A 12,563-nucleotide genomic window follows, 5' to 3' on the forward strand; every position below is an offset into this window, starting at 1 on the left:
TCTGAGATTGCTTCAGCTAGTTTGTAAGTACCCAAGAGTGAATTTTGTCAGGCCCTGCTGATTTGAATACATCTAATTTATCAAAATAATCTTTAACCCCTTCTTCCCCTATTCTGGCTTGTGTTCCTTCCCCTTTGTTGTTAACATTACTTGTGACCAGATACTTAACACAATGAAGCAGGACAGGCACTGAACATCTCATCCTTCTTGGTGCTGTCCATTAGCAGCAATCCTTCACCACCAAGTAGTGGATCTACACTTTGCACGTCTCTCTTGTTCCTAATGTATTTACAGATTTCCCAAACATTATTAAGATAGTCTGTTTTCAGTATGGGTTACATCATCAGCAAAAAGGTTAATTTAGAAAGTAAAACTGATTTCCATTGAACAAGTACTGAGAACGTTTTCTTCAGAACTTGCTTCAAGATCCTACCCCAGTAAGATTAAGATACGTGATGCCTGACAACTTTTGACAATGAAGTATCTAGAAGTTTACACAGGGATTTTATATTATGCCCTTATAAAACCCAAATACGACACTGATCGTGCTCAGTTTTTTGTTCAGCAGGATTTTGCCTGTTGAACAAACAAATCTGTGTTTTCAGTTCACTCATAAAAGCTATCAAAACAACTTTTGGCAATCCATATTTCTCATAGGAATTTCTTCAATTAGAGCAGTAATTTTTCTAAATTATTTGATTCAAAGTTTGTGGTGCTACCACTTTTGAACTTAGAGTGAAGTGACCCATATTCTAACCTTATATTCTGTACCGTTCCTCAAGGCCCATACTGGCTTTGCTCTCTTGCAGATTTATGTGCTTCCTTTGTCTCCATTATGAGATTATAACCTGGGCATTCATTTCTATAGAGATAACACTCTGATTTAGCCTTTTCTGAATGCCAGTGTGGACAGATCTCCTGCTTCAATAGCATACCATCAAAGTGGCAAGTTTCATGATCTCAAACCTTTGCTACTCAAACTAATCCATACTAGAATAACATTTTAAAGAATGCTTGTTCACTATTTATCACAAACCTGGCAGTAAATCATTCAGGATCTATACACTATGACAGGGGATTATGTGCATGCACTGTTTTGTTTACCATGGTTCTTAAAATTATTAAGATTTTCTTTTATTCCTTTATTCTTCTATCACATCAATTTTTTCATAATATTTCAAATGGATTTTAAATATTTTTTTAAAGATCTCATTTTGCCTCATCTTCTATTCCTTGAATGCAGATTCATTATAAAACACACAGAGAGGACTAAGACAAAAGGATAACGCTCATGTTTCTGTTTGCAATATAATCAATTATTGCAAAAGAAAAATGGTACTCCTAGGTATCTTTCATATGACCACCATCTGACGCTTTGCACCTCCCTATGCACATATGTTTTTCGCTTTCTCCCTCCCTCCTTACAGAAGTGGAAATTGAATTGATTTTTAAAACATCTTATGTTAAATTAAAGAAAGGGTAGTTGTAGTGTAGAGGGCAAAAAAAACAACAGAAACAGGACAGCCACCTGTTGGGGAAAACTTGTAACTTTACACTCTTTAAACCACCTATATAATTTATTGCTTAAGTTTCAAATTATGTCAAATACCAGTGCTTATATGTCAACTGTGCCCCAAGGCTAAGGAATTCTGCCCAACATTATACAGCTTTGAAATATGTATAAGCTAACACTTTGCATTTCCAGATCTTTAGCCAGTTAAAGCACAGAATATACGGTTACGAAATGTTCAGACAGACGCTTTAAAATGTCTATGTCCAACGTTATGGCCCATTATAGCAATGATCTGTCTAAACAACTCCCATACAACTTTGTTATTTTTAATCACTAAAAAACACAACCACAGAAGACTTACTTTTGGTGTAATTCAGTTAACAGGTATTTGTTTATGGCAAAGCGAAAGCATACTTAAAATGTTTATTCTTTCATTGGATACTCTTATTATATTTTTACCTTCATAGTAAGAGGTAGCTTTTTATATACACTAAAGAAACACTGATTTCTTAAGCCTAACATTGAAATTTAAAATTTATCAGGTAAGATATTTGATGGTGAGCACACTAATAGTACACATTCATTTATCATCAACAGGCACAGGGTATTAAGACGTGCAAGACATCTATACTCCAGAATTCTAGGGTGTCTCAGTATTTTGCCTGTCCTTTTAGTTATGAGAATGCAGGGTATAGAATAGGTATAGGTACACATGATACAAAGCCCAGCATTCAGTTTGCTATTGCATGCCACCTATCCTATCTTAAAATTTTATATATTATAGCCCCCCCTTTTTAAAAAAAAGTTAAGTTTCCCTAAATTAATAGGGTAAAGTCAATATGCTCATTTTAAAAGGGTCACTATCAACTTGAAATGTAGTCAGCTGAACAAAAAGTTAAAAGTAGTTTCAAACTTTTACTATCATTTTCCCATTTATTCATTATTTTCTCAATTTTTGACAAATGCACAAAGTAATCTGAAAAAAAGTAATTTATTTTTGTACAATTATATTTTATCTTAGGTGCTACTTGTAATTGTAGGTTAAAAAAGTGAAAGAAATATGATTTTGAAGTTGACAATATCTCTATGGATTGAAGGGACATTTCTTACATTTCAATACACTTTTCTTCTGTTTTCTTTCTGTTGTCAATCACAAAGGCCTCCCAACTATTCATTTTCTACTTTAACTATAAAATGAAACCAACCCATTCACAATTTGCTAGACATGTACATTTTTTAATTTGGTTCTCCTCCCTATTTGGCCATTCATCCTTGGGTGCCATATTTCACCTTCTCTTCGTCAACTATACAGCAGAGATGTCAAGCTTTCTTTGGTGAGGACACACTTAGGCTTCAAAGCCACTCCACTGACAAGAAAATAAGATGCTTGTTAGAAAAGTAGATGTGCCTATCCACTTTATTCTGCCTCAATATTTCCATTCTTCACTGGTCAAAAAGTAAGACACCAAAGCTATACATTCAGATCTCTTACACAGATGAATATACACCAAGCCACAAAGACACCTTATTTGTATTTTGTGCTTGTTATTCCTTACAAAAATGTAACGAAGTTAAAAGATTTAAATAGGCACAGGATAGTACAGTGATGAGCATGGCACAAAAACATAGACAAATAAGCAAACAGTCAAATTTTCTACTGAATACCAAATTTATTCCATTAGAAAGACTTCTTGAATATCAGGGTATGCATATTGCTTACACTGGCACCAGCTCAGAAGAGTCCTACAGTGCAGTGCTCAGCTCTTCTGGGGATTTGAGTTTTTTCCTATAAGTAGTCAGATGCTTTACAGAGTTCTGTGGAGGAAATGCCTACAATTTGCATAAGTTTCCAAGTCTTTAATATTAATACTGTAAATTTAAAATTCTGTTGTACTATTATGCAAGCATCAGAAAGAAGAAATGACTGGAGATGGAAAGGCTGCTATAATATTTACAGCATACACATCTTCTCCAGTAATCTGAGGCAGGTGCAGCCTTTTGCCTCTATGGAGTACCAGTGAAGTAAATGGGCACCTATTGAGCACAAGGGTCCACACACATCAGATTGCAGGACTGAGGCCTAGATTTAGATACATATACTAGTGGCATGAAAGAAACATAATACATTCAAAGCAAAAGCGAGAAGTGAATGAGCTACAAACAATGGGACATAGTAACAGCTCTCTCTTTCCAGGCCTGCACTGTTTTGTTGAATGCATAATTTTAGAACTCAGTAAGCCTTTTTAAACAAGATACATCATAGCCCTTTTTAAGTTCCCAGCCTAAAATAATTAAACCCCATGTCTTAGAAGCCAGTGTCTCATAGGCCTAAAACAATTTTTAAAGTAATATTTTGAGAGTTGAAATGATACCAAGAGAAAGAGAGTTTACATGCTTGTTACGGAAAATGAAAAATTATAGTATTTAATATCTTTGCATCATTCGTGTTGGATTCTTAATTATTTGAGAGTAGTTTTAATATAGTTATATTTTTAATTTGATTAATTTCAACTCTAAAAACTTCTTTGAACTGGCAGCATTAGTACTTCCCCTACACTCCAATTACCTGAAATAATGTAAAGGTACTTATTCCTTTTTGACATTTCCATTTAAGGTAACTAAGGTAAATTTATGTTTTATTAGCCTGTCAGTGTTTGCATATTTCTAAAAGAGTGTTAACGGTGGCAGTGAATGTTTATTCCCATAACCTTAACAAGAAATAACTTATTTCTACCTGAGAGGTGAAGACTATTTAATTATAAATTAATATCACCTAAAAAATTTCATCAACACTCCTTATGGCTCTAAGCTGGCACATAATCCAACATAAATTGCATTTTAGTTTTCAGTGCATATCTGAGCACTGACTATCACTGCTCCACAGCAGTTTTATTCACCATGTGCATCCAACAGGTCAAATAATTTAATTAAGCGGTACTGGAGAGTTTATTCAGATATATTTGTTCTGCTTCTGAGGCACTACCACAATAAATAATAATTTCAATTAGTTTATAAAGATTCCATTGCAGTAGTATTTAGATACTATAGAAGAGCAAATTTATTTGATCAGATTTAATAGTATTTCCCACATTTAAAAGACCTTTACTAAGCACAACAATGATACATGAATTACCAGCAAGCTGATCTTGTAATATCGACACAAAAACTTCATAGGTAATTTACGCTATGGAGCTGCTGTCTTTGAGTCTTTTCAAACCTATCTCCCTTTCACAAGAGACCCTTTTTATTCAGCATAGACAGCATTCAATCTTAAATATAAGATTAATTATAAACCAATTTTAATGCAAAAAGCAATAGGAAAATATTCAAGAAACAGGCAGTGACTTATACCTGCCTCATGTTTGTCTAACTAGCCTGTTAGCAAGCAGCCCTTCTTTCCTGAAATCTGTTTTAATACAATATCTATTTACTGCTCCTATACTTTTGATAGTATTTGGCCCTCCTCTTAGCAGACATATTTTGAAAGACCAAGTATAAATACGCTCAAGAAGCATGGTGAATTCGCTCCCCCACTCCCAGAGCTATAACCCACAACGGATGAGCTATAACTATGGCCTTGGAAATGCAAGTTCCCCTGCTCCTTTTAACATACAAATATCAATTCAAATTACGAAAGATCTATCCTTTTGTACTTAATAAAGACTGAGCCAAAGAGCACGTAAAGCTTAGCAGAAACATTTTATTTCCTCTTCTCTAAAAGGGATTGCCTTCGCCTCCCATACAGGTCCGGAATGAACTGCAACAGGGGTAAGTATAAGGATCATCACACCAGTCTTTGGTGGAGGAATAAATCAAACATGGCTTCCCTCTCCATACATTTCCAGAGTTACTCTCACTCCTACTGCCATGGAATCCCAGTTCTACCCACAGGGAAGGCAGCAGGAGCAGCCCTCAGATGATTACACCACACACAGTCAGTGCAATGGAGGGGGGGGTACGTTTATACCCACTATCACCATTTAGCGAGATATTTTAAAGCCTCAAGCAGATTTCTCCCATTTGTGTATATATTGCACTGATTGATTTTCACCCTGAAAAGGGAGGTGACACCGACAGGCGCCTTGTCCCATCCCTTACACATTTTCTCTCGCCTCCTGCAGTAGCGATGAAGAGATTATGTGTGCAGGGCGGGGGGGGGGGAGGAAGGTTGTATTAGAAAGAGGATGAAGCAGCAACAGCCGGGACTCCAGCCTCGGCGTTGCTCCTTTCCGCTCCTCCAACACCCAAGAATCAGAGGCCCAGCCAACACCAGTAATCCTGCTGCAGCCTTCGGCGGGAGGATGGGCAGACACGGGGGGGAAGCCGGGGGTACATGCAAGGCGGGCCCGAGAGCCACTCGAGGGCAGGAGGTGAGCAAGGGGTGCCGGCGAGGTAGTGGAAGCCTCCCCCTCAGCCCAGGAGGAGGCTGGGAGAGCCGGCTAAGCGGGGGGGAGCTAGACTCCCGCGAGGGCAGGAGGCTCGGGAGACCGGGGGGGGGGGGGTAACGCCGTCGAGGGATGGAGAAGCTGGGGGGGGCACTATCCCTCGCCTCAGCACCGCAGAACACCCCCACTGCCAGCCGCTGGCCCTCCCAACGGCAGCGCACGGGGCCAGGGCACAGCATCCCTGCGAGCCAGCGAGGTAACCTCACCGCCGCTCCCGCCTCCAGCCGGGGCCTGCGGTAGCGTGCCCGGGGCCTCCCCCCCGCCCCAGGGACACCGGCCGGGCCCGGCCCGCCCCGCTGACCTGTGCTCTGGCACATCCTCCCGCACAGGAGCCGGGCGAGGAGAGAGGCGGTGGCTCAATGCCCGCGAACGGCGGCAGCCGAGAAGACGCAGCGGCACTAACGGCAGCAGCGGCGGCGGCGGCAGCTCCGGGAATCCTGCGCGGAGGCCCCGCCCCCTCCTCCGGCCAGAACCAGCGCGAAAAATCCTCGCCGCTGATTGGACGCCGCCGCCGCGCGGCCCTTGGAGCGGCTGTTTCAAATCCCCCCGCACGGAACCGCCCGTATACGCAGCCCCGCGGTCGGGAGCGGGGTCAGGCTCTGCCTCGGGCCGGGCTCTGCTTCGCTGGCCCCTGCGACAGGCGGTAACGGGACCTAGAATGCAAACGGCGGGGGCCTGGAGGATGGGCGGAGGGAAGCTGCCGGAGGGCGCCCCAGAGTGAGGGGGGTGGGGACTCCCGAGACCTGAGGCGGGGCGGCGTCTTCCCCACCTCATGAGTCACGGCTCGGTAGAACTGAGGCTCTGCCCTGTGAATCCCCGACACGCGTTCACCCCCCTGCTAGCCAAAGGCGGAACAATTCGCCTCAGCACCCCACACTCCCCTGCCCCCCGAGCCCGTCCTGCGGCTCCAACCCCAGGCGCTGCCCTCCCTGTCCAGGCTGGGCCTCTACGCGGAGTCCCATGCAGAGTTCCCTCTGTGCTGCTGCATGGAGAGACTCTTGCCCTTTTACAGGTTCCTCTAGCTACCCACGGCTCAGCCTGCTAGGGCAGATGCTCCTCCCTAATATTGCCTCCTTTTCTGAAGTCTTTTGCAGGTCAGTAGTTGTAAACTCTGCTGCCTCTCACCCTCAGCTATAAATTCACTCCATTTCATACCTGAGGCCTTTCCTTTCCCAGGCATTTAGACATCCCTCTACAACTGTGGAGGATTTGGGTGTAAACAATACATAGAAGGCATAGTCTCCATCAGCAGAATCCAAACAACCTTAACTCTACCTTTTTGGCTTTGTCTAGACTAGGATTTAAAGGTGGGATGTTATGTGTTAGCTAGTCTCTCCCTGTGCTTTAACTTGATCAATTTAACACCTTAAAGGCAGCATGGATTGGCCTGGAGTCTCCTGGGATTGGCATCAATCTTCCAGTGACTATTGAAAGCAATCAGGTAGATTTTAATAGGATATTTTAAGAAAATGACTTTTATGTTATGTTGTGGGGAAAATTTCTCAGAAGAGCTTCAGTCAGAGTTGGCAACCCTACTTGCATACTAGACTTTTAAAACATATTAGCTAAGGGTTAACATCACCTTTTAAATCCTAGCGTAGACAAGGCCTAACAGTCACAATAACTGCAAAGTGTAAAAGAATCCTAGCATTCATGGCACAATTGCTTCTGAAAATGGTACACAAAAATAGTATTCTGGTCTTCCATACAACTACTTAAAAATCTAAGACATTTTAACCACTCCGGCAATATGGAAACCTTTTAGATAGTCATATCACAGCATATCCAAGTAGCATTTTTTTCCCTTGGGGAGCAAAATAATTCCACCTCTAACTAGACAAATATAATTAGAGACAAAGCTAATCTTGATACCAGATCATAAATATGTCCATTACATCAGAACAGGAACTAATGTTGTAATAAACCATCAAACTCAATGATGCAAAGCACATAATAGACTCAGACTCTAAGGTCAAAAGGGACCATTATGATCATCTAGTCTGACCTCCTGCACAATGCAGGCCACAGAATCTCACCCACCCACCGCTGTAACAAACCCCTAACCTATGTCTGAGTTACTGAAGTCCTCAAATTGTGGTTTGAAGACCTCAAACTTCAGAGAATCCTCCAGCAAGTGACTCGTGCCCCATGCTGCAGAGGAAGGCAAGAAACCCTGACTGAGAACTAGTTTAGCCCAGGTCAAAATTTTCAAAGTGTGTTTGCCTCAGTTTAGACACCAGATAAAAACATCATGAATTTCAAAAGTGCTTAGAGCCCATAGCTCCTATTTAATTCAGTGGGAATTGTAGGTAATTAACATTAAGGATCCTAGTTTGGAAAACTTTGCACAAATTTATATTATTTAAAAGGTAATATGCAACTCCCATTAAAGTCAAAGAAAAAAAAATTCAGCAAAGAGTCCTGTGGCACCGTATAGACTAACAGACGTTTTGGAGCATGAGCTTTCGTGGGTGAATACCCACTTTCGTTTGCATCTGACACAGTGGGTATTCACCCACAAAAGCTCATGCTCCAAAACGTCTGTTAGTCTATAAGGTGCCGCAGGACTCTTTGCTGCTTTTACAGATCCAGACTAACACGGCTACCCCTCTGACACTTGAAAAAAAAATTGACAGGGGAAAAAAACATTAAGAACCACACTACAGGAATAACTAGGTGAAATTCTGTGACCTATGTTATATGGAAGGTCAGACTAGCTTGGGGATCTCAGCCTTTTTTTAATCAAGCCCCACTCCCTATTTATTTTAGTAGGAGGCCGCCTCCTCCTCCTCACAAAATGGGTCTTTCCAATGTAATCAAGAATGGAACTGGAGTCATTAATGCATTGATTCTACTTTAACTAAATCAGTCTTGCTGATCATCCTGCCCCACCACAAATACTACTGGGCAACTTTCAGCACCCTGGGATCATCACCTGGCCTCGGGCTGCAGCAGCCCTGAGAGGGGGGCTGCCCCTAAGCAGCCTCTTCCTGACCTGGGGCAGCTGGTAAGCACTTCAGGGTAGGAAGGGGGATTATTCCTGCCTTTCAAAGCAGAGTCCTAGAGGAGCTGTGTAAAGGAGAGAGTCTCTGCAGGACACCTTTGCAGCCAGTGCACCTGACCCTCTGCCAGTGGCTGGGTCCTGTGGTGCCCTATGTGTTCCCGTGCAAACTTCACCTGGCACACTGGGTGCTCGTGATGGGACTGGAGCTGCCCATACACATGCTAGCAGAATCACGGGGTTTCTCTTGGGGGCTGAGCAAGGCTCGCTTTGAAGTTGGGGGCTTGGCACACCATGTTCGGCCTTTCCTGAAAAGCTGGTAAAGTTGGATACCTCAGGGGCAGCCTGCCAGGTGCAACATCCCACAGAGAGCTGGATGCAGAGGTGGAGGCTCTAGGTCTGCGCTCTGCTGTGGGCTGGTATCATGCTCCTTGGGAGGCTGCACAAAGCACCAAGTGATGGGTGAGGAAGTAAATGGGGGAGAGGTTATAGTGATTGCAAGGTTCATGACAGGGCTAAGGCTGCATATACAAAGCAGCGAGTAGGAGGGGATGCTGGTACTGCGTAATGGGTAATAAGGATGTTGGGGCCAAAACACTGGCATATTTTCTACTTAAGCTATTCATTGGTTGGGCTGAACTATCAGTATTTACAAATGGATCCTGGTCCAAAAAAGGTTGAGAACCACTGGTTTATATAACTCTTAACTTTGTATTTCCATAGCTTGTAAAGTTTGTGGGAGTTTTTACAGATGTGTTTAATGGTACATCTTCTCTTGAAATGCATTTAGCAGTTAAGTGGTTAGCACTTAAAACTTTAAGTACTCATTTCTTGGTAATGGTAACTTTAATCATCAGGTGATTAAAGTTTTAATCACCCAACAATTAAAGCTTTAATTTCAAAATGGCTGGAGGAGTTCTGTCCATAATGATGAAGATTCATTAATAACTTTTTTTAAATGGCTTTTCTATGAAAACTACCCTATGCCCAAGTGTATAGAGCCCTGTCTACAAGTATGAAATTTGGCGTTCTTAAACACTTCTTGTGCTGAGAAAAAGGTGGCCAAAGAAATGTGACACTGGTGTAAAATTTTAATATAGCTAAATTTGGGAAAAGTACTACCTGAAAGGTTTGGGTTTTTTCTTTTTTTGGTTATCGGTAATTTTCAATTTCTCCTAGCATGTTTTCAGTCAAATCACTTCTTCCAATTAAAATTATTACAGCTGGGTAGGACTTAAAATGGAAGTCTGAATGCAACCCTAACAAGACTGCCATGCTCCCAATCTGTGTATTTAAACACAGAATTTCCTCATCTCTTTTCTTGTGTCTTCAGTTTTGTACAATGTTTCATGGAAATATAAAACTCCCAAATGATATTTTTCGAGAGATGAAGCACACTGGTGATTCCCACAGGAAAACACTGAAGTAGGAAAACTGGGTTACTTACCAGTAACTGGAGTTAAACAAATAAATTGCCCACCTAGTCTTGGGGGCAAATTCTGTGCTCAGTTACACTACTATAAATCTAGATGTATGACAGCAACTTTAATAAAGAGAATCACATTTTTATTCTGCACATATTAAAATATACAAGATCCTTACAGTCAATGTGGTTCTCACATGTGGTTTCCCCTCCCCTTCTTTCAGTAGTCTTAAGATTTAGTGAAAGAGTTTTACTTTAGTGAGATAAGCTCAAGAAGACATTCTTATAACAAAAATGTTGCACGCACTTACTTATTCAAATCATAGGCCTTGTCTACATTAGAGAAATTTGCACCAAAGTTAACTACATCTGTATAGTTTGGCTGTAATCTGGTTATATGAGTAAGCTTCACCAATGGAAGCTCCACTTCACATTGTGTAATGTGTCTACATAGGCGTAGTTAACACTGGTGCAAATTTCTCTAATGTAGACAAGGCCTATAATCCATTTGCCTAATAAATGAATGCAACAAATTTTATGTTAAAAAGAAAAGTCTGTTTTCTTTAGCTTATACCATACAAGCAAATCCTTCCATTTATCTACACAATAGATGTTGGACGTGATTCTCCACTGCCATCTGCCTTGTGTAGTCATTTACACTTTGCACAGGTTTAAATCACTACATGGAGCAATGAAGAACGAGGCTTTGGGTATTGTTAATCAAATATGATGCATAGTATATATGTTTTTCAATGGTGTGGTTAAAATACTTGAAGCAAAAGGCTTTGATTTGTTTTCAGTACTTGCAAGTTCCCGTAGTTTCCAGATCAGAGCTCTCCGCGTTTTCATTCTTTTTCATTTGCATTTCTTATGATTTTGAATTAGCCAATCGTTTTTTTAAAACAGGTTGATGTTCTGGTGACAGAACAGATCACTGGAGCTAAATGGTCTCTGCCTTGAGCAGGCAATAGCATTCATTTGCTAATTACTCCTTTGTTTAAGTTAGTATCTGCTGTTTCGTTGCTCCTTACTTTCAGTTTTATGGATATACTGTATAAAGATAGTATCACGCTAGGTAGTCCTTTGTTCAATTGAAATAACAGATTTAAACAAATGTAATGATTGCATATTTTTCTGGAAACATTTAAAAAAATTAATTGGTCTATGCTATGTGCGGTGCAGAGTTTCACTGCCACAGTGAGACCGCTAGAAGGAATTGTGTATACACTGCACCTTCCCTTACAAAGGTGCAATTTTGTGCAGTGTTAAGTCACTATAGGACAGCCAGAGAAATGCCAACTAGTGTAAGACCTCACTTCACTCAGCCAGAAATCAATATTTTAATAAATAAACCTTTTTTATAGTCTCAAGTGATCTCAGGAGTGAGATCACACATACTCTTCAAACACTTCATATAGTTAAAATTCACCTTTATCTCATGCATAGGAATAATGGTAGTTTTTGCTGCTGTTCTTTATAACTAAGTTTCTTCTTCAGTCTGAAAAATAATATTCTCTAATAAAAACAATGCACATGATTGTTTATTTGCATTAACAATCAAAATGGTTATTATATGGTATCACTATATGACAAAATTAAGGCAGTTTAGTTGCCCTAACTGAGCATTTCTATACCATAGCTTGTGTAGATTTATTTTAAGTTTAACCTTAACTCTGGATTTCCTGGATTTATAACAGTAGTTTTGATAATTACATCCTAATAATGTATTTTGCCTTAAATGACTGACGCACATGCTCTGACTTTTAATTTCTTTTTAACATATTTGTCTAGAAATAAATAAGCCAGGGTGAATTCCACATACGAGTAATTGAGAAAAAAATTGCTTTTTTATACAAGTAGAAGAGAGACTACCAGTATTTTCACTGTATACCATTGCCAAAGAATAAAACATTTTAAGGGTTAAATTGATAAAACAAGACTATTGTCTTACAACAGGTGTAGGCAACCTATGGCACGCGTGCCAAAGGCGGAACATAAGCTGATTTTCAGTGGCACTCATGCTGCCCAGGTCCTGGCCACCGGTCCGGGGGGGGCTTTGCATTCTAATTTAATTTTAAATTAAGCTTCCTAAACATTTTAAAAACCTTATTTACTTTACATATAACAATAGTTTAGTTATATATTATCGACTTACAGAAAGAGACCTTCTAAAAACATTAA

General features: G+C 40.6%; 1 protein-coding gene across 2 annotated transcripts in view; it reads right to left on the bottom strand.

Annotated features, from left to right (window-relative positions):
• Positions 1-6,385, bottom strand: part of NSD2 (nuclear receptor binding SET domain protein 2) — a 160,339-nt gene extending 153,954 nt beyond the window's left edge. For both annotated transcript variants that reach the window (XM_050947352.1, XM_050947351.1), the window contains exon 1: positions 6,260-6,385. The gene's annotated coding sequence lies outside the window, so the exon portion shown is untranslated. The remainder of the gene's footprint in view (positions 1-6,259) is intronic.
• Between the last annotated feature and the right edge of the window lie 6,178 nt (positions 6,386-12,563).

Source organism: Gopherus flavomarginatus, chromosome 3 (genome assembly GCF_025201925.1).
Source record: "Gopherus flavomarginatus isolate rGopFla2 chromosome 3, rGopFla2.mat.asm, whole genome shotgun sequence".
Lineage (NCBI taxonomy): Eukaryota > Metazoa > Chordata > Testudines > Testudinidae > Gopherus > Gopherus flavomarginatus.